Raw genomic sequence first — 26616 nt, forward strand, 5'->3', positions numbered from 1 at the left:
CCCAGGGAGGTCATCCATCCTAGCTCTGCCATTGCGCCAGAATGCTTCACTTCATGGTTCTTATTGGGCGAGAGCAGTGCCGCGTGTTGTCGATCGCCGCCCGCTCCACACGTACTCGAGGGATATAAGAATAAACATCCCACTCAATGTCGGGTGCAATCATACCAGCACTAATGCATCGGATCCCATAGTAATCCGAAGTTAAGCGTGCTTGGACGAGAGCAGTACTAGGATGGGTGACCCCCTCGTGTTGCACCCCTTTTCGTGTTTTTCTATATTTGATTACTTGTTGATAGATGATTTTCGGCTCAAATCATATGAATCTCGATCGAGATCGGATAAGACATGTGAAATCAACATAGCTCGGGCACTGCCGGATTTGAACAAAATTTTAGCCTAATTTGATTTTAAACGGGCAAACGAACGAGACTCATTACTCCGCAACGAGGTGGCGAGATTTTAGCTGAATTCCTTCTCTAAGACCCTCTAATTTGCGATTTTCGGCTTCTATTAAGCTTTCGTTTCCTCGATAAATCCGCTTAGAAAGTTCGAAATTCGATTCCGGTTCTATTTTATCGTATCCCAGGCATAATAATAGCTTTACATTCGCTATTTTCTTCTTCTTATTTTTTTTTATTTTCTGGGAACATTTAGCGATATTTGTTGTTCTGAGCCTGTTCTGTGCGGAAGGGTATGACGCAGATTACTCCGGAGAAGGTTAACTCATTAAAAACAATTATTTCGACTTTTTTCTCTATAATTTACGTAAACAGTCACGACACGAGTACTTCCCAAGGAGGTCACCCATCCTAGCTTTGACATCGCGCAAGAACACTTAACTTCATGATTCTGATTAGGCGAGATCAGTGCCTCGAGGGATATAAGAATAAACATCCCTCTCAATCTCCGGTGCTATCATACCATCACTAATGCACCGGATCCCATCAGAACTCCGAAGTTAAGCGTGCTTTGACGAGAGCTATACAAGGATGGGTGACCCCCTGGGAAGTCCTCATGTTGCACCCTTTTTAGTGTTTTTCTTTCGTTGATTACTTGTTGACAGACGATTTTCAGCTCAAATAATCTGAATCTTTTTCTGGACCAGATAAGACATGTGAAATCAACGTAGCTCGGGCACTGCCGGATTTGGACAAAATTGTAGGTTAATTTGATTGTAAACGGGCAAAAGAACGAGACTCATTCTCCGCAATGAGCTGGCGAGATTTTAGCCGAATTCTTTTTCTAAGATCCTCTAATTTGCGATTTTTCGCCTCTGTTAAGCTTCTGTTTCCTCGAGAAATCCGCTTAGGAAGTCCGAAATTCTATTCCGGTTCCATTTTATCGTATCCCAAGCATAATAATAGCTTTACATTCCCTATTTTCTTCTTCTTATTTTTTTTATATTTTCTGGGAACATTTGGCGATTTTTGTTGTCGTGAGCCTGTTCTGAGCGGAAGGGTATTACGTAGATTACCCCGTAGACGGTTAACTCATTAAAAAAAATTATTTCGACTGTTTTATCCATAATGTACGTAAACGGTCGCGACACAATGACTTCCCAGGGAGGTCACACATCCTAGCTCTGCCATCGCGCCAGAACGCTTAACTTAATGGTTCTGATTGGGCTAGAGCAGTGCCGCGTGTTGCCCATCGCCGCCCACTCCACACGTACTCGAGTGATATAAGAATAAACATCCCACTCAATGTCGGTGCTATCATTCCAGCACTAATGCACCGGATCCCATCAGTGCCCCTGGGAAGTCCTGGTGTTGCACCCCTTTTCGTGTTTTTTTATTTTTGATTGATTACTTGTTGACAGACGATTTTCGGCTCAAATCATCTGAATCTCGATCGGGACCAGATAAGACATGTTAAATCAACGTAGCTCGGTCACTGCGGGATTTGGACAAAATTGTAGCCTAATTTGATTGTAAACGGGCAAACGAACGAGACTCATTACTCCGCAACGAGCTGGCGAGATTTTAGCCGAATTCCTTCTTTATGGCCCTCTAATTTGCGATTTTCCACTTCTGTTAAGCTTCCGTTTCCTAGAGAAATCCCCTTAGGAAGTTCGAAATTCGATTCCGGTTCTATTTTATCGTCTCTCGGCATAATAATAGCTTAACATTAGCTATTTTCTTCTTCTTATTTTTTTTTTCTTATTTTCTGGGAACATTTAGCGATTTTTGTTGTTGTAAGCCGGTTCTGTGCGGAAGGGCATTACGTAGATTAATCCGGAGACGGTTAACTCATTAAAAACAATTATTTTGAATGTTTTAGCCATAATTTACTTAAATGGTCGCGACACAAAAACTTCCCAGAGAGGTCACCCATCGTAGCTCTGCCATCGCGCCAGAACGCTTAACTTCATGGTTCTGATTGGGCGAGAGCAGTGCCGCGTGTTGTCCATCGCCGTCCGCTCCACACGTACTCGAGGGATATATTAATAAACATCCCACTCAATGTCGTGTGCGATCATACCAGCACTAATGAACCGGATCCCATCAGAACTCCGAAGTTAAGGGTGCTTGGCCGAGAGCAATACTAGGATTGGTGACCCCCTGGGAAGTCCTCGTGTTGCACCCCTTTTCGTGTTTTTCTATTTTTGATTACTTGTTGAAAGACGATTTTCGGCTCAATTCTTCTGAATCTCGATCGGGACTAGATGAGACATGTGAAATCAACGTAGCTCGGGCAATGCCGGATTTGGACAAAATTGTTGCCTAATTTGATGGTAAACGGGCAAACAGACGAGACTCATTACTTCGCAATGAGCTGGCGAGATTTTAGCCGAATTCCTTCTCTAAGACCCTCTAATTTGCGATTTTCAGCTTCTGTTAAGCTCCCGTTTCCTCGAGAAATCCGCTTAGGAAGTTCTAAATTCGATTCAGGTTCCATTTTATCGTATCCCAGCCATAATAATAGCTTTACATTCGCTATATTCTTCTTCTTAATTTTTTTTCTTTTTATTGGGAACATTAAGCGATTTTTGTTGTCGTGAGCCGGTGCTGTGCGGAAGGGTATGACGCAGATTACTCTGGAGACGGTTAACTCATTAAAAACAATTATTTCCACTGTTTTAGCTATAATTTACGTAAACGGTCGCGACACGAGGACTTCCCAGGGAGGTCACCCATCCTAGCTCTGCCATCGCGCCAGAACGCTTAACTTTATGGTTCTGAATGGGCGAGAGCAGTGCCGCGTGTCCCCATCGCCGCCCGCTCCACACGTACTCGAGGGATATAAGAATAAACATCCCACTCAATGTCGGGTGCTATCATACTAGCACTAATGCACCGGATCCCATCAGAACTCCGAAGTCAAGCGTGCTCGGGCGAGAGCAGTACTTGGATGGGTGACCCCATGGGAAGTCCTCGTGTTGCACCCCTTTTCATGTTTTTCTATTTTTGATTACTTGTTGACAGACGATTTTCGGCTCTAATCATCTGAATCTCGATCGGGATCAGATAAGACGTGAAATCAACGTAGCTCGGGCACTTCCGGATTTGGACAAACTTGTAGCTTAATTTGATTGTAAACGGGAAAACGAACGAATCATTACTCCGCAACGAGGTGGCGAGATTTTAGCCGAATTCCTTCTCTAAAACCCTCTAATTTGCGATTTTCCGCTTCTGTTAAATTTCCGTTTCCTCAAAAAATCAGCTTAGGAAGTTCGAAATTCGATTCCAGTTCCATTTTATCGTATCCCAGGCATAATAATAGCTTTACATTCGCTCTTTTCTTCTTCTTTATTTTTTTCTATTTTCTGGGAACATTTAGCGATTTTTGTTGTCGTGAGCCGGTACTGTGCGGAAGGGTATGTCGCAAATTACTCCGGAGACAGTTAACTCATTAAAAAAAATTATTTCGACAGTTGTATAATAAATTTACGTAAACGGTCGGACACGAGGACTTCCCAGGAAGGTCACCCATCCTAGCTCTGCCACCGCGCCAGAACGCTTAACTTCATGGTCCTGATTGGGCGAGAGCAGTGCCGTGTGTGGTCCATCGCCGCCCGCTCCACACGTACTCGAGGGATATAAGAATAAACATCCCACTCAATTTCGGGTGCGATCATACCAGCACTAATGCACCGGATCCCATAAGAACTCCGAAGTTAAGCGTGCGTGGGCGAGAGTAGTACTAGGATGGGTGACCCCCTAGGAAGTCCTCGTGTTGCACCCCTTTTCGTGTTTTTCTATTTTTGATTACTTGTTGACAGATGATTTTCGGCTCAAATCATCTGAATCTCGATCAGAACCAAAGAAGACATGTGAAATCAACGTAGCTCGTGCATTGCCGGATTTGGACAAAATTGTAGCCTAATTTTATTGTAAACGGGCAAACGAACGAGACTCATTACTCCGCAATGAGCTGGCGTGATTTTAGCCGAATTCCTTCTCTAAGACACTCTTACTTGCGATTTTCCGCTTCTGTTAAGCTTTTGTTTCCTCGAGAAATCCGCTTAGGAAGTTCAAATTCGATTCCGGTTCAATTTTATCGTTCAATTTACGTAAACGGTCGCGACACGAGGACTTCACAAGGAGGTCACCCATCCTAGCTCTGCCATCGCACCAGAACACTTAACTTCATGGTTCTGATTGGGCGAGAGTAGTGCCGCGTGTTGTCCATCGCCGCCCGCTCCACACGTACTCGAGGGATATAAGAATAAACTTTTCACTCAATGGCAGGTGCGATCATACCAGCACTAATACATCGGCTCCCATCAGAACACCTAAGTTAAGCGTGCTTGGGCAAGATCAGTACTAGGATGGGTGACCCCCTGGGAAGTCCTCGTGTTGCACCCCTTTTCGTGTTTTTCTATTTTTGATTACTTGTTGAAAGACGATTTTCGGCTCAAATCTTCTGAATCTTGATCGGGACCTGAAAAGACCTGTGAAATCAACGTGGCTCGGGCACTGCCGGATTTAGACAAAATTGTAGCCTAATTTGATTGTAAACGGGCAAACGAACGAGACTCATTACTCCGAAATGAGCTGGCGAGATTTTAGCCGAATTCCTTCTCTTAGTCCCTTTAATTTGCGATTTTCCGCTTTTGTTAAGCTTCCTTTTCCTCTAGAAATCCGTTTAGGAAGTCCGAAATTCAATTCCGGTTCCATTTTATCGTATCTCAGGCAAAATAATAGTTTTACATTCGCTATTTTTTTATTTTTATTTTTTATTTCTATTTTCTTGGAACATTTAGCGATTTTTGTTGTCTTGAGTCGGTTCTATGCGGAAGGGTATGACGCAGATTACTCCGGGGACGGTTAACTCATTAAAAACAATTATTTCGACTGTTTTAGCCACAATTTACGTAAACGGTCGCGACACGAGGACTTCCTAGGGAGGTCACCCATCCTAGCTTTGCCATCGCGCCAGAACGCTTAACTTCATGGTTCTGATTGGGCGAGAGCAGTGCCGCGTGTTGTCCATCGCCGCCCGCTCCACACGTACTCGAGGGATATAAGAATAAACTTACCACTCAATGGCAGGTGCGATCATACCAGCACTTGTTGATAGACGATTTTCGGCTCAAATCATCTGAATCTCGATCTGGACCAGATAAGAGGTAAAATCAACGTAGTTCGGGCACTGCCGGATTTGGACAAAATTGTAGCCTAATTTGATTGTAAACGGGCAAACAAACGAGACTCATTACTCCGCAATGAGCTGGCGAGATTTTAGCAGAATTCCTTCTCTAAGACCCTCTAATTTGCGATTGTCCGCTTCTGTTAAACTTCCGTTTCTTCGAGAAATCGGCTTAGGAATTTCGAAATTCGATTTCGGTTTTATTTTGAAGTATCCCAGGCATAATAATAACTATACATTCGCTATTTTCTTATTCTTATTTTTTTTCTATTTTCTGGGAACATTTAGCGATTTTTGTTGTCGTGAGCTGGTTCTGTATGGAAGAGTATTACGTAGATTACTCCGGAGAAGGTTAACTCATTAAAAACAATTATTTCGACTATTTTATCCATAATTTACGTAAACGGTCGCGACACGAGGACTTCCCATGGAGGTCACCCATCCTAGCTCTGCCATCGCGCCAGAACGCTTAACTTCATTGTTCTGATTGGCGAGAGCAGTGCCGCGTGTTGTTCATCGCCGCGCGCTCCACACGTATACGAGGGATATAAGAATAAACATCCCCCTTAATGTCGGGTGCCATAATACCAGCAGTAATGCATCGGATCCCATCAGAACTCCGAAGTTAAGCGTGCTTGGGCGAGAGCAGTACTAGGATTGGTGACCCCCTGGGACCCAGTTCTCGTGTTGTACCCTTGTTCGTGTTTTTCTATTTTTGATTACTTGTTGACAGACGATTTTCGGCTCAAATCATCTGAATCTCGATCGAGACCAGATAAGACGTGAAATCAACGTAGCTCGGGCACTTGCCGGATTTGGACAAAATTGTTTCCTAATTTGATTGTAAACGGGCAAACGAACGAGACTCATTAATCCGCAATGAGCTGGCGAGATTTTAGCCGAATTCCTACTCTAAGACCTTCTAATTTGCGATTTTTCGCTTCTGTTAAGCTTCCGTTTACTCGAGAAATCCGCTTAAGAAGTCCGAAATTCAATTTCGATTTCATTTTATCGTATCCCAAGCATAATAATAGCTTTACATTCGCTATTTTCTTATTCTTATTTTTTTTTTCTATTTTCTGGAAACAATTATGATTTTTGTTGTCGTGAGCCGGTTCTGTGCGGAAGGGTATGACGCAGATTACTCTGTAGACGGTTAACTCATTAAAAATAAAGAAATTTTCGACTGTTTTAGCCATAATTTACGTAAACGGTCGCGACACGAGGACTTCCCAGGGCGGTCACCCATCCTAGCGCTGCCATCGCGCCAGAAAGCTTAACTTGATGGTTCTGATTGGGGGAAAGCAGTGCCGCGTGTTGTCCATCGCCGCCCGCTCCACACGTACTTGAGGGATATAAGAATAAACATCCCACTCAATGTCGGGTGCGATCATACTAGCAATAATACACCGGATCCCATCAGAACTCCGAAATTAAGCGTGCTTGGGCGAGAGCAGTACTAGGATGGGTGGCACCCTGGGAAGTCCTCGTGTTGCACCCCTTTTCGTGTTTTTATATTTTTGATTACTTGTTGACAGACGATTTTCGGCTCAAATCATCTGAATCTCGATCAGGACCAGAGAAGACATGTGAAATCAACGTAGCTCGGGCACTGCCGGATTTGGACAAAATTGTGGGCTAATTTGAGTGTAAACGGGCAAACGAACGATTCCGGTTTCATTTTATCGTATCCCAGACATAATAATAGCTTTACATTCGCTATTTTCTTATTCTTATTTTTTTTCTATTTTCTGGGAACATTTAGCGATTTTTGTTGTCGTGAGGCAGTTCTGTGCGGAAGGGTATGACGCAGATTACTCCGGAGACGGTTAACTCATTAAAAACAATTATTTGGACTGTTTTATCCATAAATTACGTAAACGGTCGCGACACGAGGACTTCCCAGGGAGTTAACCCGTCTTAGCTCTGCCATCGCGCCATAATGATTAACTTCATGATTCTGATTGGGCGAGAGCAGTGCCGCGTGTTGTCCATCGCCGCCCGCTTCACACGTACTCGAGGGATATATGAATAAACATCCCACTCAAAGTCGGGTGCGATCATACCAGCACTAATGCATCGGATCCCATCAGAACTCCGAAGTTAAGCGTGCTTGGGTTATAGCGGTACTAGGATGGGTGACCCCCTGGGAAGACCTCATGTTGCACCCTTTTTCGTGTTTTTCTATTTTTGATTGTTTACTTGTTGACAGACGATTTTCGGCTCAAATCATCTGAATCTCTATCGGGATCAGATAAGAAATGTGAAATCAACGTTGCTCGGGCACTGCCAGATTTGGACAAAATTGTAGTCTAATTTGATTGTAAACGGGCAAACGAACGAGACTCATTACTTCGAAATGAGCTGGCGAGATTTTAGCCGAATTCCTTCTCTAAGACCCTCTAATTTGCAATTTTTCGGTTCTGTTAAGCTTCATTTTCCTCGAGAAATCCGCTTAGGAAGTCCGAAATTCGATTCCGGTTCCATTTTATCGTATCCCAGGCATAATAATAGCTTTACATTCGTTATTTTCTTATTCTTATTTTTTTTCTATTTTCTTGAAACATTTAGAGATTTTTGTTGTCGTGAGTCGGTTCTGTGCGGAAGGGTATGACGCAGATTACTCCTGAGACGTTTAACTCATTAAAAACAATTATTTCGACTTTTTTAGCCATAATTTACGTAACAGGTCGCGACACGAGGACTTCCCAGGGAGGTACCCATCCTAGCTCTGCCATCGCGCCAGAATGCTTAACTTCATGGTTCTGATTGGACGAGAGCAGTGCCGCGTGTTGTCCATCGCCACCCGCTCCACACGTACTCGAGGGATATAAGAATAAACATTCCACTCAATGTCGGGTGCGATCATACCAGCACTAATGCACCGGATCCCATCAGAACTCCGAAGTTAAGCTTGCTTGGGCGAGAGCAGTACTAGGATGAGTGACCCTCTGGGAAGTCCTCGTGTTGCACCCCTTTTCGTGTTTTACTATTTTTGATTACTTGTTGACAGACGATTTTCTGCTTAAATCATCTGAATCTCGATCGGGACCAGATAAGAAATGTGAAATCAACGTAGCTCGAGCACTGCCGGATTTGGACAAAATTGTAGCCTAATTTGATTATAAACGGGCAAACGAACGAGACTCATTACTCCGCAATGTGCTGGCAAGATTTTAGCCGAATTCCTTCTCTAAGACACTCTAATTTGCGATTTTCCGCTTCTGTTAAGCTTCTGTTTTCTCGAGAAATCCGCTTAGGAAGTTCGAAATTCGATTCCTAATAATAATAATAGCTTTACATTCGCTATTTTCTTCTTCTTATTTTTTTCTATTTTCTGTGAACATTTAGCGATTTTTGTTGTCGTAAGCCGGTTCTGTGCGGAAGGGTATGACGCAGATTACTCCGGAGACGGTTAACTCATTAAAAACAATTATTTCAACTGTTTTATCCATAATTTACGTAAACGGTCGTGACACGAGGACCCTCCCAGGGAGGTCACCCATCCTAGCTCCGCCATCGCGCCATAACGATTAACTTCATGGTTCTGATTGGGCGAGAGCAGTGCCGCGTGTTGTCCATCGCCGCCCGCTCCACACGTACTCGAGGTATATAAGAATAAACATCCCACACAATGTCAGGTGCGATAATACCAGCACTAATACACCGGATCCCATCAGAACTCCGAAGTTAAGCGTGCTTGGGCGAGAGCAGTACTAGGATTGGTGACCCCCTGGGACCCAGTTCTCGTGTTGCACATTTGTTCGTGGTTTTCTATTTTTGATTACTTGTTGAAAGACGATATTCGGCTCAAATCATCTGAATCTCGATCGAGACCAGATAAGACGTGAAATCAACGTAGCTCGGGCACTTGCCGGATTTGGACAAAATTGTTTCCTAATTTGATTGTAAACGGGCAAACGAACGAGACTCATTAATCCGCAATGAGCTGGCGAGATTTTAGCCGAATTCCTACTCTAAGACCTTCTAATTTGCGATTTTTTGCTTCTGTTAAGCTTCCGTTTCCTCGAGAAATCCGCTTAAGAAGTCCGAAATTAAATTTCGATTTCATTTTATCGTATCCCAAGCATAATAATAGCTTTACATTCGCTATTTTCTTATTCTTATTTTTTTTTCTATTTTCTGGAAACAATTATGATTTTTGTTGTCGTGAGCCGGTTCTGTGCAGAAGGGTATGACGCAGATTACTCTTTAGACGGTTAACTCATTAAAAATAAAAATATTTTCGACTGTTTTAGCCAAAATTTACGTAAACGGTTGCGACACGAGGACTTCCCAGGGCGGTCATCTATCCTAGCGCTGCCATCGCGCCAGAAAGCTTAACTTCATGGTTCTGATTGGGGGAAAGTAGTGCCGCGTGTTGTCCATCGCCGCCCGCTCCACACGTACTTGAGGGATATAAGAATAAACATCCCACTCAATGTCGCGTGCGATCATACCAGCAATAATACACCGGATCCCATCAGAACTCCGAAATTAAGCGTGCTAGGGCGAGAGCAGTACTAGGATGGGTGACACCCTGGGAAGTCCTCGTGTTGCACCCCTTTTCGTGTTTTTATATTTTTGATTACTTGTTGACAGACGATTTTCGGCTCAAATCATCTGAATCTCGATCAGGACCAGAGAAGACATGTGAAATCAACGTAGCTCGGGCACTGCCGGATTTGGAAAAAGATGTAGGCTAATTTGAGTGTAAACGGGCAAACGAACGAGACTCATTGCTCCGCAATGAGCTGACGAGATTTTAGCCGAATTCCTTCTCTAAGACCCTCTAATTTGCGATTTTCCGCTTCTGTTAACTTCCGTTTCCTCGAGAAATCCTCTTACGAAGTCTAAAATTCGATTCCGGTTTCATTTTATCGTATCCCAGACATAATAATAGCTTTACATTCGCTATTTTCTTATTCTTATTTTTTTTCTATTTTCTAGGAACATTTAGCAATTTTTGTGGTCGTGAGCCGGTTCTGTGCGGAAGGGTATGACGCAGATTACTCCGGAGACGGTTAACTCATTAAAAACAATTATTTTGACTGTTTTATCCATAAATTACGTAAACGGTCGCGACACGAGGACTTCCCAGGGAGTTAACCCGTCTTAGCTCTGCCATCGCGCCATAACGATTAACTTCATGGTTCTGATTGGGCGAGAGCAGTGCCGCGTGTTGTCCATCGCCGCTCGCTCCACACGTACTCGAGGGATATAAGAATAAACATCCCAATCAATGCCGGGTTCGATCATACCAGCACTAAGGCACCGGATCCCATCAGAACTCCGAAGTTATGCATGCTTGGGCGAGAGCAGTACTAGGATGGGTGACCCCCTGGGAAGTCTTCGTGTTGCACCCTTTTCGTGTTTTTCTATTTTTGATTGCTTGTTGACAGACGATTTTCGCCTCAAATCATCTGAATCTCGATCGTGACCAGATAAGACGTGAAATCAACGTAGCTCGGGTACTGCCGGATTTGGACAAAATTGTAGCCTAATTTGATTGTAAACGGGCAAATGAACGAGACTCATTAATCCACAATGAGCTGGCGAGATTTTAGCCGAATTCCTTCTCTAAGACCCTCTAATTTGTGATTTTCCGCTTCTGTTATTCTTCTGTTTCCTTGATAAATCCGCTTAGTAAGTCCGAAATTCGATTCCGGTTTCATTTTATTGTATCTCAGGCATAATAATAGCTTTACATTCGCTATTTTCTTCTTCTTATTTTTTTTCTATTTTCGGGGAACATTTAGCGATTTTTGTTGTCGTGAGCCGGTTCTGTGCGGAAGGGTATGACGCAGATTACTCCGGAGACGGTTAACTCATTAAAAAATATTATTTCGACTCTATTATCCATAAATTACGTAAATGGTCGCGACACGAGGACGTCCCAGCGAGGTAACCCATCCTAGCTCTGCCATCGCGCCATAAAGATTAACTTCATGGTTCTGATTGGGCGAGAGCAGTGCCGCGTGTTGTCCATCGCCGCCCGCTTCACACGTACTCGAGGGATATATGAATAAACATCCCACACATAGTCGGGTGCGATCATACCAGCACTAATGCATCGGATCCCATCAGAACTCCGAAGTTGAGCGTGCTTGAGTTATAGCGGTACTAGGATGGGTGACCCCCTGGGAAGACCTCATGTTGCACCCTTTTTCGTGTTTTTCTATTTTTGATTGTTTACTTGTTGACAGACGATTTTGGCTCAAATCATCTGAATCTCTATCGGGATCAGATAAGAAATGTGAAATCAACGTTGCTCGGGCACTGCCAGATTTGGACAAAATTGTAGTCTAATTTGATTGTAAACGGGCAAACGAACTAGACTCATTACTCCGAAATGAGCTGGCGAGATTTTAGCCGAATTCCTTCTCTAAGACCATCTAATTTGCGATTTTGCGGTTCTGTTAAGCTTCATTTTCCTCGAGAAATCCGCTTAGGAAGTCCGAAATTCGATTCCGGTTCCATTTTATCGTATCCCAAGCATAATAATAGCTTTACATTCGTTATTTTCTTATTCTTATTTTTTTTCTATTTTCTTGAAACATTTAGAGATTTTTGTTGTCGTGAGTCGGTTCTGTGCGGAAGGGTATGACGCAGATTACTCCTGAGACGTTTAACTCATTAAAAACAATTATTTCGACTGTTTTAGCCATAAATTACGTAAACGGTCGCGACACGAGGACTTCCAAGGGAGGTCACCCATCCTAGCTCTGCCATCGCGCCAGAACGATTAACCTCATTGTTCTGATTGGGCGAGAGCAGTGCCGCGTGTTGTCCATCGCCGCCCGCTCCACATGTACTCGATGGATATAAGGATAAACATCCCACTCAATGTCGGGTGCGAACATACCAGCACTAATACATCGGCTCCTATCATAACTCTGAAGTTAAGCGTGCTTGGGAAAGAGCAGTACTAGGATGGGTGACCCCCTAGGAAGTCCTCGTGTTGCACCCCTTCTCGTGTTTTTCTATTTTTGAATACTTGTTGACAGACGATTTTCGGCTCAAATCATCTGACTCTCGATCAGGACCAGAGAAGACATGTGAAATCAACGAAGCTCGGGCACTGCCGGATTTGGACAAAATTGTAGGCTAATTTGATTGTAAACGGGCAAACGAACGAGACTCATTACTCCGCAATGAGCTGGCGAGATTTTAGCTGAATTCCTTCTCTAAGACCCTCTAATTTGCGATTTTCCGCTTCTGTTAAGCTTCTGTTTCCTCGAGAAATCCGCTTATGAAGTCCGAAATTCGATTCCTAATAATAATTATAGTTTTACATTCGCTATTTTCTTCTTCTTATTTTTTTTCTATTTTCTGTGAACATTTAGCGATTTTTGTTGTCGTAAGCCGGTTCTGTGCGGAAGGGTATGACGCAGATTACTCCGGAGACGGTTAACTCATTAAAAACAATTATTTCAACTGTTTTATACATAATTTACGTAAACGGTCGCGACACGAGGACCCTCCCAAGGAGGTCACCCATCCTAGCTCCGCCATCACGCCATAATGATTAACTTCATGGTTCTGATTGGGCGAGAGCAGTGCCGCGTGTTGTCCATCGCCGCCCGCTCCACACGTACTCGAGGGATATAAGAATAAACATCCCACTCAATGTCAGGTGCGATAATACCAGCATTAATACACCGGATCCCATCAGAACTCCGAAGTTAAGCGTGCTTGGGCGAGAGCAGTACTAGGATTGGTGACCCCCTGGGACCCAGTTCTCGTGTTGCACCCTTGTTCGTGTTTTTCTATTTTTGATTACTTGTTGACAGACGATTTTCGGCTCAAATCATCTGAATCTCGATCGAGACCAGATAAGACGTGAAATCAATGTAGCTCGGGCACTTGCCGGATTTGGACAAAATTGTTTCCTAATTTGAATGTAAACGGGCAAACGAACGAGACTCATTAATCCGCAATGAGCTGGCGAGATTTTAGCCGAATTCCTACTCTAAGACCTTCTAATTTGCGATTTTTTGCTTCTGTTAAGCTTCCGTTTCTTCGAGAAATCCGCTTAAGAAGTCCGAAATTCAATTTCGATTTCATTTTATCGTATCCCAAGCATAATAATAGCTTTACATTCGCTATTTTCTTATTCTTATTTTTTTTTCTATTTTCTGGAAACAATTATGATTTTTGTTGTCGTGAGCCGGTTCTGTGCGGAAGGGTATGACGCAGATTACTCTTTAGACGGTTAACTCATTAAAAATAAAAAAATTTTCGACTGTTTTAGCCAAAATTTACGTAAACGGTTGCGACACGAGGACTTCCCAGGGCGGTCATCCATCCTAGCGCTGCCATCGCGCCAGAAAGCTTAACTTCATGGTTCTGATTGGGGGAAAGTAGTGCCGCGTGTTGTCCATCGCCGCCCGCTCCACACGTACTTGAGGGATATAAGAATAAACATCCCACTCAATGTCGCGTGCGATCATACCAGCAATAATACACCGGATCCCATCAGAACTCCGAAATTAAGCGTGCTTGGGCGAGAGCAGTACTAGGATGGTGACACCCTGGGAAGTCCTCGTGTTGCACCCCTTTTCGTGTTTTTATATTTTTGATTACTTGTTGACAGACGATTTTCGGCTCAAATCATCTAAATCTCGATCAGGACCAGAGAAGACATGTGAAATCAACGTAGCTCGGGCACTGCCGGATTTGGACAAAGATGTAGGCTAATTTGAGTGTAAACGGGCAAACGAACGAGACTCATTGCTCCGCAATGAGCTGACGAGATTTTAGCCGAATTCCTTCTCTAAGACCCTCTAATTTGCGATTTTCCGCTTCTGTTAACTTCCGTTTCCTCGAGAAATCCGCTTACGAAGTCTAAAATTCGATTCCGGTTTCATTTTATCGTATCCCAGACATAATAATAGCTTTACATTCGCTATTTTCTTATTCTTATTTTTTTTCTATTTTCTGGGAACATTTAACAATTTTTGTGGTCGTGAGCCAGTTCTGTGCGGAAGGGTATGACGCAGATTACTCCGGAGACGGTTAACTCATTAAAAACAATTATTTTGACTGTTTTATCCATAAATTACGTAAATGGTCGCGACACGAGGACTTCCCAGGGAGTTAACCCGTCTTAGCTCTGCCATCGCGCCATAACGATTAACTTCATGGTTCTGATTGGGCGAGAGCAGTGCCGCGTGTTGTCCATCGCCGCTCGCTCCACACGTACTCGAGGGATATAAGAATAAACATCCCAATCAATGCCGGGTTCGATCATACCAGCACTAAGGCACCGGATCCCATCAGAACTCCGAAGTTATGCGTGCTTGGGCGAGAGCAGTACTAGGATGGGTGACCCCCTGGGAAGTCTTCGTGTTGCACCTCTTTTCGTGTTTTTCTATTTTTGATTGCTTGTTGACAGACGATTTTCGCCTCAAATCATCTGAATCTCGATCGGGACCAGATAAGACGTGAAATCAACGTAGCTCGGGTACTGCCGGATTTGGACAAAATTGTAGCCTAATTTGATTGTAAACGGGCAAACGAACGAGACTCATTAATCCGCAATGAGCTGGCGAGATTTTAGCCGAATTCCTTCTCTAAGACCCTCTAATTTGTAATTTTCCGCTTCTGTTAATCTTCTGTTTCCTTGATAAATCCGCTTAGTAAGTCCGAAATTCGATTCCGGTTTCATTTTATTGTATCTCAGGCATAATAATAACTTTACATTCGCTATTTTCTTCTTCTTATTTTTTTTCTATTTTCGGGGAACATTTAGCGATTTTTGTTGTCGTGAGCCGGTTCTGTGCGGAAGGGTATGACGCAGATTACTCCGGAGACGGTTAACTCATTAAAAAATATTATTTCGACTCTATTATCCATAAATTACGTAAATGGTCGCGACACGAGGACGTCCCTGCGAGGTAACCCATCCTAGCTCTGCCATCGCGCCATAAAGATTAACTTCATGGTTCTGATTGGGCGAGAGCAGTGCCGCGTGTTGTCCATCGCCGCCCGCTTCACACGTACTCGAGGGATATATGAATAAACATCCCACTCAAAGTCGGGTGCGATCATACCAGCACTAATGCATCGGATCCCATCAGAACTCCGAAGTTGAGCGTGCTTGGGTTATAGCGGTACTAGGATGGGTGACCCCCTGGGAAGACCTCATGTTGCACCATTTTTCGTGTTTTTCTATTTTTGATTGTTTACTTGTTGACAGACGATTTTGGCTCAAATCATCTAAATCTCTATCGGGATCAGATAAGAAATGTGAAATCAACGTTGCTCGGGCACTGCTAGATTTGGACAAAATTGTAGTATAATTTGAATGTAAACGGGCAAACGAACGAGACTCATTACTCCGAAATGAGCTGACGAGATTTTAGCCGAATTCCTTCTCTAAGACCCTCTAATTTGCGATTTTGCGGTTCTGTTAAGTTTCCTATTCCTCGAGAAATCCGCTTAGGAAGTCCGAAATTCGATTCCGGTTCCATTTTATCGTATCCCAGGCATAATAATAGCTTTACATTCGTTATTTTCTTATTATTATTTTTTTTCTATTTTCTTGAAACATTTAGAGATTTTTGTTGTCGTGAGTCGGTTCTGTGCGGAAGGGTATGACGCAGATTACTCCTGAGACGTTTAACTCATTAAAAACAATTATTTCGACTGTTTTAGCTATAAATTACGTAAATGGTCGCGACACGAGGACTTCCAAGGGAGGTCACCCATCCTAGCTCTGCCATCGCGCCAGAACGATTAACCTCATTGTTCTGATTGGGCGAGAGCAGTGCCGCGTGTTGTCCATCGCCGCCCGCTCCACATGTACTCGATGGATATAAGGATAAACATCCCACTCAACGTCGGGTGCGAACATACCAGCACTAATACATCGGCTCCTATCATAACTCCGAAGTTAAGCGTGCTTGGGAAAGAGCAGTACTAGGATGGGTGACCCCCTAGGAAGTCCTCGTGTTGCACCCCTTCTCGTGTTTTTCTATTTTTGATTACTTGTTGACAGACGATTTTCGGCTCAAATCATCTGACTCTCGATCAGGACCAGAGAAGACATGTGAAATCAACGTAGCTCGGGCACTGCCGGATTTGGACAAAATTGTAGGCTAATTTGATTGTAAACGGGCAAACGAACGAGACTCATTACTCCGCAATGAGCTGGCGAGATTTTAGCCGAATTCCTTCTCTAAGACCCTCTAATTTGCGATTTTCCGCTTCTGTTAAGCTTCTGTTTCCTCGAGAAATCCGCTTATGAAGTCCGAAATTCGATTCCTAATAATAATAATAGCATTTCATTCGCTATTTTCTTCTTCTTATTTTTTTTCTATTTTCTGTGAACATTTAGCGATTTTTGTTGTCGTAAGCCGGTTCTGTGCGGAAGGGTATGACGCAGATTACTCCGGAGACGGTTAACTCATTAAAAACAATTATTTCAACTGTTTTATACATAATTTACGTAAACGGTCGCGACACGAGGACCCTCCCAAGGAGGTCACCCATCCTAGCTCCGCCATCACGCCATAATGATTAACTTCATGGTTCTGATTGGGCGAGAGCAGTGCCGCGTGTTGTCCATCGCCGCCCGCTCCACACGTACTCGAGGGATATAAGAATAAACATCCCACTCAATGTCAGGTGCGATAATACCAGCATTAATACACCGGATCCCATCAGAACTCCGAAGTTAAGCGTGCTTGGGCGAGAGCAGTACTAGGATTGGTGACCCCCTGGGACCCAGTTCTCGTGTTGCACCCTTGTTCGTGTTTTTCTATTTTTGATTACTTGTTGACAGACGATTTTCGGCTCAAATCATCTGAATCTCGATCGAGACCAGATAAGACGTGAAATCAACGTAGCTCGGGCACTTGCCGGATTTGGACAAAATTGTTTCCTAATTTGAATGTAAACGGGCAAACGAACGAGACTCATTAATCCGCAATGAGCTGGCGAGATTTTAGCCGAATTCCTACTCTAAGACCTTCTAATTTGCGATTTTTCGCTTTTGTTAAGCTTCCGTTTCCTCGAGAAATCCGCTTAAGAAGTGCGAAATTCAATTTCGATTTCATTTTATCGTATCCCAAGCATAATATTAGCTTTACATTCGCTATTTTCTTATTCTTATTTTTTTTTCTATTTTCTGGAAACAATTATGATTTTTGTTGTCGTGAGCCGGTTCTGTGCGGAAGGGTATGACGCAGATTACTCTTTAGACGGTTAACTCATTAAAAATAAAAATATTTTCGACTGTTTTAGCCAAAATTTACGTAAACGGTTGCGACACGAGGACTTCCCAGGGCGGTCATCTATCCTAGCGCTGCCATCGCGCCAGAAAGCTTAACTTCATGGTTCTGATTGGGGGAAAGTAGTGCCGCGTGTTGTCCATCGCCGCCCGCTCCACACGTACTTGAGGGATATAAGAATAAACATCCCACTCAATGTCGCGTGCGATCATACCAGCAATAATACACCGGATCCCATCAGAACTCCGAAATTAAGCGTGCTAGGGCGAGAGCAGTACTAGGATGGGTGACACCCTGGGAAGTCCTCGTGTTGCACCCCTTTTCGTGTTTTTATATTTTTGATTACTTGTTGACAGACGATTTTCGGCTCAAATCATCTGAATCTCGATCAGGACCAGAGAAGACATGTGAAATCAACGTAGCTCGGGCACTGCCGGATTTGGAAAAAGATGTAGGCTAATTTGAGTGTAAACGGGCAAACGAACGAGACTCATTGCTCCGCAATGAGCTGACGAGATTTTAGCCGTATTCCTTCTCTAAGACCCTCTAATTTGCGATTTTCCGCTTCTGTTAACTTCCGTTTCCTCGAGAAATCCGCTTACGAAGTCTAAAATTCGATTCCGGTTTCATTTTATCGTATCCCAGACATAATAATAGCTTTACATTCGCTATTTTCTTATTCTTATTTTTTTTCTATTTTCTGGGAACATTTAGCGATTTTTGTTGTCGTGAGCCGGTTCTGTGCGGAAGGGTATGACGCAGATTACTCCGGAGACGGTTAACTCATTAAAAACAATTATTTGGACTGTTTTATCCATAAATTACGTAAACGGTCTTGACACGAGGACTTCCTAGGGAGTTAACCCGTCCTAGCTCTGCCATCGCGCCATAACGATTAACTTCATGGTTCTGATTGGGCGAGAACAGTGCCGCGTGTTGTCCATCGCCGCCCGCTCCACACGTGCTCGAGGGATATTAGAATAAACATCCCAATCAATGTCGGGTTCGATCATACCAGCACTAATGCACCGGATCCCATCATTAAAAACAATTATTTCGACTATTTTATCCATAATTTACGTAAACGATGGCGACACGAGGACTTCCCAGGGAGGTCACCCATCCTAGATCCGCCATCGCGCCATAACGATTAACTTCATGGTTCTGATTGGGTGAGAGCAACGCCGCGTGTTGTCCATCGTCGCCCGCTCCACACGTACTGGAGGGATATAAGAATAAACATCCCACTCAATGTCGATTTTGGTTTCACTTTATCGTATCCCAGGCATAATTATAGCTTTACATTCGCTATTTTCTTATTCTTATTTTTTTTCTATTTTCTGGAAACATTTAGCGATTTTTGTTGTCGTGAGCCGGTTCTGTGCGGAAGGGTATGACGCAGATTACTCCGGAGACGGTTAACTCATTAAAAACAATTATTTCGACTGTTTGAGCCATAATTTATGTAAACGATCGCGACACGAGCACTTTCCAAGGAGGTCACCCATCCTAGCACTGCCATCGCGCCAGAACGCTTAACTTCATTGTTCTGATTGGGCGAGAGCAGTGCCGCATGTTGTCCATCGTCGCCCGCTCCACACGTACTCGAGGGATATAAGAATAAACATCCCACTCAATGTCGGGTGAGATCATACCAGCACTAATACACCGGATCCCATCAGAACTCCGAAGTTAAGCGTGCTTGGGCGAGAGCAGTACTTGGATGGTGACCCCCTGGTAAGTCATCGTTTGCACCCCTTTTCGTGTTTTTCTATTTTTAATTACTTGTTGACAGACGATTTTCGGTTCAAATCATCTGACTCTCGATCAGGACCAGAGAAGACATGTGAAATCAACGTAGCTCGGGCACTGCCGGATTTTGACAAAATTGTAGGCTAATTTGATTGTAAACGGGCAAACGAACGAGACTCATTCCTCACGTACTCTATGGATATAAGAATAAACATCCCACTCAATGTCGGGTACGATCATACCAGCACTAATACACCAGATCCCATAAGAACTCCGAAAATAAGCGTGCTTGGGCGAGATCAGTACTTGGATGGTTGACCCAGTGGGAATCCTCGTGTTGCACTCTTTTTCGTGTTTTTCTATTTTTGATTACTTGTTGACAGGGAATTTTTGGCTCAAATCATCTGACTCTCGATAAGGACCAGAGAAGACATGTGAAATCAACGTAGCTCGGGCACTGCCGGATTTGGACAAAATAGTAGGCTAATTTGATTGTAAACGGGCAAAACAACGAGACTTATTACTCCGCAATGAGCTGGCGAGATTTTAGTTGAATTCCTTCTCTAAAACCCTCTAATTTGCGATTTTCCGCTTCTGTTAAGCTTCCGTTTCCTCGATAAATCCACTAATAAAGTTCGAAATTCAATTCTAGTTTCATATTATCGTATCTCAGGCATAATAATAGCTTTACATTCGCTATTTTCTTCTTCTTATTTTTTTTTCTATTTTCTTGGAACATTTAGCGATTTTTGTTGTCGTGAGCCAGTGCTGTGCGAAAGGGTATGACGCAGATTACTCCGGAGAAGGTTAACTCATTAAAAACAATTATTTCGACTGTTTTAGCCATAATTTACGTAAAAGGTCGCGACACGAGGACTTCCCAAGGAGGTCACCCATCCTAGCTCTGCCATCGCGCCAGAACTCTTAACTTCGTGGTTCGGATTGGACGAGAGCAGTGCCGCATGTTGTCCATCGCTGCCCGCTCCACACATACTCGAAGGATATAAGAATAAACATCCCATTCAATGTCGGGTGCGATCATACCAGCACTAATGCACTGGATCCCATCAGAACTCCGAAGTTTTAATCGTGCTTGGGCGAGAGCAGTACTACGATGTGTGACCCCCTGGGAAGTCTTCGTGTTGCACCCTTTTCTTTTTTTCTATTTTTGAATACTTGTTGACAAACGATTTTCGGCTCAAATCATTTGAATCTCGATCGTGACCAGATGAGACATGTGAAATCAACGTAGTTCGGGCACTGCCGGATTTGGACAAAATTGTAGCCTAATTTGATTGTAAACGGGCAAACGAACGAGACTCATTAATCCGCAATGAGCTGGCGAGATTTTAGCCGAATTCTTTCTCTAAGACCCTCTAATTTGCGATTTTCCGCTTCTGTTAAGCTTCTGTTTCCTCGAAAAATCCGCTTAGTAAGTCTGAAATTCGATTCCGGTTTCATTTTATCGTATCCCAGGCATAATAATAGCTTTACATTCGCTATTTTCTTATTCTTATTTTTTTCTATTTTCTGGGAACATTTAGCTATTTTTGTTCTCGTGAGCCGGTTCTGTGTGGAAGGGTATGACGCAGATAACTCCGGAGACGATTAACTAATTAAAAACAATTATTTCTACTGTTTTAGCCATAAATTACGTAAACGGTCGCGACACGAGGACTTTCCAGGGAGGTCACCCATCCTAGATCCGACATCGCACCATAACGATTAACTTCATGGTTCTGATTGGGCGAGAGCAGTGCCGCGTGTTGTCCATCGCCGCCCGCTCCACACGTACTCGAGGGAAATAAGAATAAACATCCCACTCAATGTCGGGTGCGATCATACCAGCACTAATGCACCGGATCCCATCAGAACTCCGAAATTAAGCGTGCTTGGGCGAGAGCAGTACTAGGATGGGTGACCCCCTGGGAAGTCCTCGTGTTGTACCATTTTCGTGTTTTTCTATTTTTGATTACTTGTTGACAGACGATTTTTAGCTCAAATCATCTGAATCTCGATCGGGACCAGATAAGACGTGAAATCAACGTAGCTCGCGCACAGCCGGATTTGGACAAAATTGTAGCCTAATTTGATTGTAAACGGGCAAACAAACGAGACTTATTAATCCGCAATGAGCTGACGAGATTTTAGCCAAATTCTTTCTCTAAGACCCTCTAATTTGCGATTTTCCGCTTCTGTTAAGCTTCCGTTTCCTCGAAAAATCAGCTTAGTAAGTCCGAAATTCGATTCCGGTTTCATTTTATCGTATCCCAGACATAATAATAGATTTACATTCGTTATTTTCTTATTCTTATTTTTTTCTATTTTCTGGGAACATTTAGCTATTTTTGTTGTCGTGAGCCGGTTCTGTGTGGAAGGGTATGACGCAGATTACTCCGGAGACGGTTAACTCATTAAAAACAATTAATTCTACTGTTTTAGCCATAATTTACGTAAACGGTCGAGACACGAGGACTTTTCAGGGAGTCACCCATCCTAGCTCTGCCATCGCGCCAGAACGCTTAATTTAATTGTTCTGATTGGGCGAGAGCAGTGCCGCGTGTTGTCCATCGCCGCCCGCTCCACACGTAGTCGAGGGATATAAGAATAAACATCCCACTCAATGTCGGGTGCGATCATACCTGCACTAATACAGCGGATCCCATAAGAACTTCGAAGTTAAGCGTGTTTAGACGAGAGCAGTACTTGGATGGGTGACCCCCTGGGAGAAGTCCTCGTGTGGCACCCCTTTTCGTGTTTTTCTATTTTTGATTACTTGTTGACAGACGATTTTCGGCTCAACTCATCTGACTCTCGATTAGGACCAGAGAAGACGTGTGAAATCAACATAGCTCGGGCACTGCCGGATTTGGACAAAATTGTAGGCTAATTTGATTATAAATGGGCAAACGAACGAGACTCATTACTCCACAATGAGCTGGCGAGATTTTAGCCGAATTCCTTCTCTAAGACCCTCTAATTTGCCATTTTTTTGCTTCTGTTAAGCTTCCGTTTCCTCGAGAAATCCGCTTAAGAAGTCCGAAATTCGATTCCAGTTCCATTTTATCGTATTCCAGGCATAATAATAGCTTTATATTCGCTATTTTTTTCTATTTTCTGGGAACATTTAGAGATTTTTGTTGTCGTGAGCCGGTGCTGTGCGGAAGGGTAAGACGCAGATTACTCCGGAGACGGTTAACTCATTAAAAACAATTATTTCGACTGTTTTAGCCATAATTTACATAAAAGGTCGCGACACGAAGACTTCTCAGGGAAGTCACCCATCCTAGCTCTGCCAATGCGCTAGAATACTTAACTTCATGGTTCTTATTGGGCGAGAGCAGTGCCGCGTGTTGTCCATCGTCGCCCGCTCCACACATACTCGAGGGATATAAGAATAAACATCCCACTCAATGTCGGGTGCAATCATACCAGCACTAAGACACCGGATCCCATCAGAACTCCGAAGTTAAGCGTGCATGGGCGAGAGCAGTACGAGGATGGGTGACCCCTTGGGAAGTCCTCGTGTTGCACCCCTTTTCGTGTTTTTCTATTTTTAATTACTTGTTGACAGACGATTTTTGGCTCAAATCATTTGAATCTCAATCGAGACAAGATAAGACGTGAAATCAACGTAGCTCGGGCACTGCCGGATTTGGACAAAATTGTAGCCTAATTTGATTGTAAACGGGCAAACGAACGAGACTTATTAATCCACAATGAGCTGGCGAGATTTTATCCGAATTCCTTCTCTAAGACCATCTAATTTGCGAATTTCCGCTTCTGTTAAGCTTCCATTGCCTCGAGAAATCCGCTTAGGAAGTCCGAAATTCAATTCCGGTTCCATTTTATCGTATCCCAGGCATAATAATAGCTTCACATTCGCTATTTTCTTATTCTTATTTTTTTTCTATTTTTTGGGAACATTTAGCGATTTTTGTTGTCGTGAGCCGGTTCTTTGCGGAAGGGTATGACGCAGATTACTCCAGAGACGGTTAACTCATTAAAAACAATTATTTCGACTGTTTTATCCATAATTTACGTAAACTGTCGCGACAGGTGGACTTCCCAGGGAGGTCACCCATCCTAGCTCCGCCATCGCGCCATAACGATTAACTTCATGGTTTTGATTGGGCGAGAGCAACGCCGCGTGTTGTCCATCGTCGCCCGCTCCACACGTACTGGAGGGATATAAGAATAAACATCTCACTCAATGTCGGGTGCGATCATACCAGCACTAATGCACCGGATCCCATCAGAACTCCGGAGTTAAGCTTGCTTGGGCGAGAGCAGTATTAGGATGGGTGACCCCCTGAGAAGTCCTCGTGTTGCACCCTTTTCGTGTTTTTCTATTTTTGATTACTTGTTGAAAGACGATTTTCGGCTCAAATCTTCTAAATCTCGATCGGGTCCAAATAAGACATGTGAAATCAACGTAACTCAGGTACTGCCGGATTTGGACAAAATTATAGCCTAATTTGATTGTAAACTGTCTTAGCCGAATTCCTTCTCCAAGACCCTCTAATTTGCGATTTTTTGCTTCTGTTAAGCTTATGTTTCCTCGTTAAATCCGCTTAGGGAGTCCGAAATTCGATTCTTGTTCAATTTTATCGTATCACAGGCATAATAATAGCTTTACATTCGCTATTTTCTTGTTCTTATTTTTTTCTATTTTCTGGGAACATTTAGCTATTTTTGTTGTCGTGAACCGGTGCTGATAGGATCGATTAGGGGGGATAATCATTGAGCTACAATAGCTCGGTTCTTGAAATATTGAACACCGATGAATTAAATCGAGTTTGGTTAAAAACCAAGCGGAAGATACTCGAAATAATCCTTCGTAGAAACCGATTAAATATTTTGTAAACCATTTAAAATATATGCAAGTTGAATGAGTAAAAATATTCAGTTGAAGTATTTTATCAAACACTTGGTATACAATATTTTGATATTTGAAGAACACATAAAATGCTTCAACAATGCATCTTTAAAAACAGTGAAAATGATAAGCAAATGCAATAAACAAATAGAAACGAATTTGTTTATGTATATTAGGAGATTTCAAACACTCCTACGTAATTCCTTCTTCCTCTTGGGAAGGATCCACTAGAAGACTTTGATTTATACAACTACTTGTACAAACCCATTCCGGAAGGGCAGCACCCAACTAGAACTCCTAGCACTCAAAATTGTAGGCAGCACCTCACAATCAGCATATTCTTTAATGTCTCATATGCAAAGACTACATACACAAGTTTATTGTCTTTGTGCAAGACTCACTCAACTAATCTTTGAAGTTCAACTCTCTTGTATATGTGTGAGTGATTGTGTGTGAGGAATTTATCATTTACAGTGTACATCTCAAATGTATCCTCACACAAGGGCTTGTGCTCTCAACTAGCTGATTTTTTCATGCTAACTGCCCATGCTTTGAATCCCCTTCAAAAGCTGTTGTTTGATCTTCAATATGTTGTATTTATAGGCTCCAACACTGATATATACGTTTGACACAAGAATATGACCGTTGGAAAGTTTCTGTACTGTTTCTGGAATAGCAACGGTCAAATTCGTCTTGCTGGACATTTTCTCGACTGGTCAACTCTGGTCAATTGGTCAACTCAACTGGTCAATCAGTTCAACTGGTTCAGTTGGACTGGTTCAACTGGTCTTCAGCTGGTCTGGTTCAGTTTCAGCTGGTCTGGTTCAGTTTCAGCTGGTCTGGTTCAACTGGTCTTCAGCTGGTCTGGTTCAGTTTCAGTTGGTCAGCAGCTGGTTCAGTTCAGTTGGTTGGTCAGCTAGTCAGCAGTTAGTTCAGTTGGTTCAGTTTCAGCTGGTGTGCTGAAATCAGCCTAGCTGATTTTAGTTTGTGCAGAACCAGTTACTTCATCGTCATTTATCAGCATCTTAAGCTTTGATTCCGACTTTGACTTCTGAAGATGATTTGTAGATCATCGTCTTATCTTTACAACGCATACTGAATCGCTTCATTTCAATAACCGAGCTGAAAAATATGACCAAAATACCGCAGCTGCTCAAACTCAACTGATTGTTGTTTTCGTGTGATCATTTCGGTAATTGAGCGATCAGTTAGACCATCATAACATCCGATTTGCCCAACTGACGCGAAATACGATTTGTTCCAAAGTGAGTTTTCTAATCAGTCCAGTTGGCGCATTGTCATTTGGATAATCCAGTTGAGAGATATCATCAAAATACCAAAGCTCGCCAGAAATTCAGTTTGTGCAAAATTCAGTTTCAGCTTGCTTCTTGTGTTTGCAACTTCACACTTGAGTAAATATGTTAGAAACACAATAACAAGTTTTGTTAACATCAAAATCAAGATTGCGAACTTGAAAAGTTCCAACAGGTGCTGTGCGGAAGGGTATGACGCAGATTACTCCGGACACTGTTAACTCATTAAAAACAATTATTTCAACTGTTTTAGCCATAATTTACGTAAAAGGTCGCGACACGAGGACTTCCCAGGGAGGTCACCCATCCTAGCTCTGCCATCGTGCAAGAACGCTTAACTTCATGGTTCTGATTGGGCGAGAGCAGTGCCGCGTGTTGTCCATCGCCGCCCGCTCCACACGTACTCGAGGGATATAAGAATAAACATCCCACTCAATGTCGGGTGCGATCATACCAGAACTAATGCACCGGATCCCATCAGAACTCCGAAGTTAAGCGTGCTTGGGCGAAAGCGCAGTACTAGGATGGGTGACCCCCTGGGAAGTCCTCGTGTTGCACCCCTTTCCGTGTTTTTCAATTTTTGATTACTTGTTGACAGAGGATTTTCGGCTCAAATCATCTGAATCTCGATCGGAACCAGATAAGACGTGAAATCAACATAGCTCCGGCACTGCCGGATTTGGACAAAATTATAGCCTAATTTGATTGTAAACGGGCAAACAAACGAGACTAATTAATCCGCAATGAGATGGCGAGATTTTAGCCGAATTACTTCTCTAAAATCATCTAATTTGCGATTTTACGCTTCTGTTAATCTTCCGTTTCCTCGAAAAATCCGCTTAGT

At 43.1% G+C, this 26616-nt stretch overlaps 21 non-coding genes and 8 pseudogenes across 21 annotated transcripts; all 29 read left to right on the forward strand.

Moving 5' to 3' along the window:
• The first annotated feature begins 907 nt into the window (after nt 1-907).
• LOC142512216 (5S ribosomal RNA) lies at nt 908-1026 on the forward strand (annotated as a pseudogene).
• Nucleotides 1027-2467: 1441 nt separating this feature from the next.
• On the forward strand, nt 2468-2586 carry LOC142508439 (5S ribosomal RNA). Its single transcript, XR_012806651.1, has one exon. It is a non-coding gene; the product is annotated as a 5S ribosomal RNA (ribosomal RNA).
• Nucleotides 2587-3269: 683 nt separating this feature from the next.
• LOC142514505 (5S ribosomal RNA) lies at nt 3270-3388 on the forward strand. The gene has a single exon (XR_012810395.1). It is a non-coding gene; the product is annotated as a 5S ribosomal RNA (ribosomal RNA).
• A 678-nt stretch (nt 3389-4066) lies between these two features.
• Nucleotides 4067-4185, forward strand: LOC142510611 (5S ribosomal RNA). Its single transcript, XR_012808663.1, has one exon. It is a non-coding gene; the product is annotated as a 5S ribosomal RNA (ribosomal RNA).
• A 504-nt stretch (nt 4186-4689) lies between these two features.
• Nucleotides 4690-4808, forward strand: LOC142508189 (5S ribosomal RNA). The gene has a single exon (XR_012806415.1). It is a non-coding gene; the product is annotated as a 5S ribosomal RNA (ribosomal RNA).
• Nucleotides 4809-6166: 1358 nt separating this feature from the next.
• Nucleotides 6167-6288, forward strand: LOC142511766 (5S ribosomal RNA; annotated as a pseudogene).
• A 686-nt stretch (nt 6289-6974) lies between these two features.
• On the forward strand, nt 6975-7093 carry LOC142507864 (5S ribosomal RNA). The gene has a single exon (XR_012806105.1). It is a non-coding gene; the product is annotated as a 5S ribosomal RNA (ribosomal RNA).
• Nucleotides 7094-7644: 551 nt separating this feature from the next.
• Nucleotides 7645-7763, forward strand: LOC142506458 (5S ribosomal RNA). Its single transcript, XR_012804751.1, has one exon. It is a non-coding gene; the product is annotated as a 5S ribosomal RNA (ribosomal RNA).
• Nucleotides 7764-8449: 686 nt separating this feature from the next.
• On the forward strand, nt 8450-8568 carry LOC142514545 (5S ribosomal RNA). Its single transcript, XR_012810434.1, has one exon. It is a non-coding gene; the product is annotated as a 5S ribosomal RNA (ribosomal RNA).
• Nucleotides 8569-9231: 663 nt separating this feature from the next.
• LOC142507737 (5S ribosomal RNA) lies at nt 9232-9353 on the forward strand. The gene has a single exon (XR_012805985.1). It is a non-coding gene; the product is annotated as a 5S ribosomal RNA (ribosomal RNA).
• A 685-nt stretch (nt 9354-10038) lies between these two features.
• Nucleotides 10039-10157, forward strand: LOC142507140 (5S ribosomal RNA). The gene has a single exon (XR_012805403.1). It is a non-coding gene; the product is annotated as a 5S ribosomal RNA (ribosomal RNA).
• Nucleotides 10158-10839: 682 nt separating this feature from the next.
• On the forward strand, nt 10840-10958 carry LOC142507397 (5S ribosomal RNA). The gene has a single exon (XR_012805656.1). It is a non-coding gene; the product is annotated as a 5S ribosomal RNA (ribosomal RNA).
• A 680-nt stretch (nt 10959-11638) lies between these two features.
• On the forward strand, nt 11639-11757 carry LOC142510583 (5S ribosomal RNA; annotated as a pseudogene).
• Nucleotides 11758-12443: 686 nt separating this feature from the next.
• Nucleotides 12444-12562, forward strand: LOC142512412 (5S ribosomal RNA; annotated as a pseudogene).
• A 664-nt stretch (nt 12563-13226) lies between these two features.
• On the forward strand, nt 13227-13348 carry LOC142508325 (5S ribosomal RNA). The gene has a single exon (XR_012806545.1). It is a non-coding gene; the product is annotated as a 5S ribosomal RNA (ribosomal RNA).
• A 685-nt stretch (nt 13349-14033) lies between these two features.
• On the forward strand, nt 14034-14151 carry LOC142507335 (5S ribosomal RNA). The gene has a single exon (XR_012805595.1). It is a non-coding gene; the product is annotated as a 5S ribosomal RNA (ribosomal RNA).
• Nucleotides 14152-14833: 682 nt separating this feature from the next.
• Nucleotides 14834-14952, forward strand: LOC142506353 (5S ribosomal RNA). The gene has a single exon (XR_012804647.1). It is a non-coding gene; the product is annotated as a 5S ribosomal RNA (ribosomal RNA).
• Nucleotides 14953-15633: 681 nt separating this feature from the next.
• On the forward strand, nt 15634-15752 carry LOC142510165 (5S ribosomal RNA). The gene has a single exon (XR_012808293.1). It is a non-coding gene; the product is annotated as a 5S ribosomal RNA (ribosomal RNA).
• A 686-nt stretch (nt 15753-16438) lies between these two features.
• Nucleotides 16439-16557, forward strand: LOC142512158 (5S ribosomal RNA; annotated as a pseudogene).
• Nucleotides 16558-17221: 664 nt separating this feature from the next.
• LOC142508326 (5S ribosomal RNA) lies at nt 17222-17343 on the forward strand. Its single transcript, XR_012806546.1, has one exon. It is a non-coding gene; the product is annotated as a 5S ribosomal RNA (ribosomal RNA).
• A 685-nt stretch (nt 17344-18028) lies between these two features.
• On the forward strand, nt 18029-18147 carry LOC142507141 (5S ribosomal RNA). Its single transcript, XR_012805404.1, has one exon. It is a non-coding gene; the product is annotated as a 5S ribosomal RNA (ribosomal RNA).
• A 1322-nt stretch (nt 18148-19469) lies between these two features.
• Nucleotides 19470-19586, forward strand: LOC142511672 (5S ribosomal RNA; annotated as a pseudogene).
• Nucleotides 19587-19808: 222 nt separating this feature from the next.
• LOC142510581 (5S ribosomal RNA) lies at nt 19809-19926 on the forward strand (annotated as a pseudogene).
• Nucleotides 19927-20610: 684 nt separating this feature from the next.
• On the forward strand, nt 20611-20731 carry LOC142509665 (5S ribosomal RNA). The gene has a single exon (XR_012807828.1). It is a non-coding gene; the product is annotated as a 5S ribosomal RNA (ribosomal RNA).
• Nucleotides 20732-21411: 680 nt separating this feature from the next.
• LOC142514893 (5S ribosomal RNA) lies at nt 21412-21530 on the forward strand. Its single transcript, XR_012810767.1, has one exon. It is a non-coding gene; the product is annotated as a 5S ribosomal RNA (ribosomal RNA).
• Nucleotides 21531-22208: 678 nt separating this feature from the next.
• On the forward strand, nt 22209-22329 carry LOC142511597 (5S ribosomal RNA; annotated as a pseudogene).
• A 669-nt stretch (nt 22330-22998) lies between these two features.
• Nucleotides 22999-23117, forward strand: LOC142513615 (5S ribosomal RNA). The gene has a single exon (XR_012809553.1). It is a non-coding gene; the product is annotated as a 5S ribosomal RNA (ribosomal RNA).
• A 681-nt stretch (nt 23118-23798) lies between these two features.
• Nucleotides 23799-23917, forward strand: LOC142515010 (5S ribosomal RNA). The gene has a single exon (XR_012810877.1). It is a non-coding gene; the product is annotated as a 5S ribosomal RNA (ribosomal RNA).
• Nucleotides 23918-26212: 2295 nt separating this feature from the next.
• LOC142516128 (5S ribosomal RNA) lies at nt 26213-26333 on the forward strand. Its single transcript, XR_012811940.1, has one exon. It is a non-coding gene; the product is annotated as a 5S ribosomal RNA (ribosomal RNA).
• The last annotated feature ends 283 nt before the right edge of the window (nt 26334-26616 follow it).

Source organism: Primulina tabacum, chromosome 10 (genome assembly GCF_025594145.1).
Source record: "Primulina tabacum isolate GXHZ01 chromosome 10, ASM2559414v2, whole genome shotgun sequence".
Lineage (NCBI taxonomy): Eukaryota > Viridiplantae > Streptophyta > Magnoliopsida > Lamiales > Gesneriaceae > Primulina > Primulina tabacum.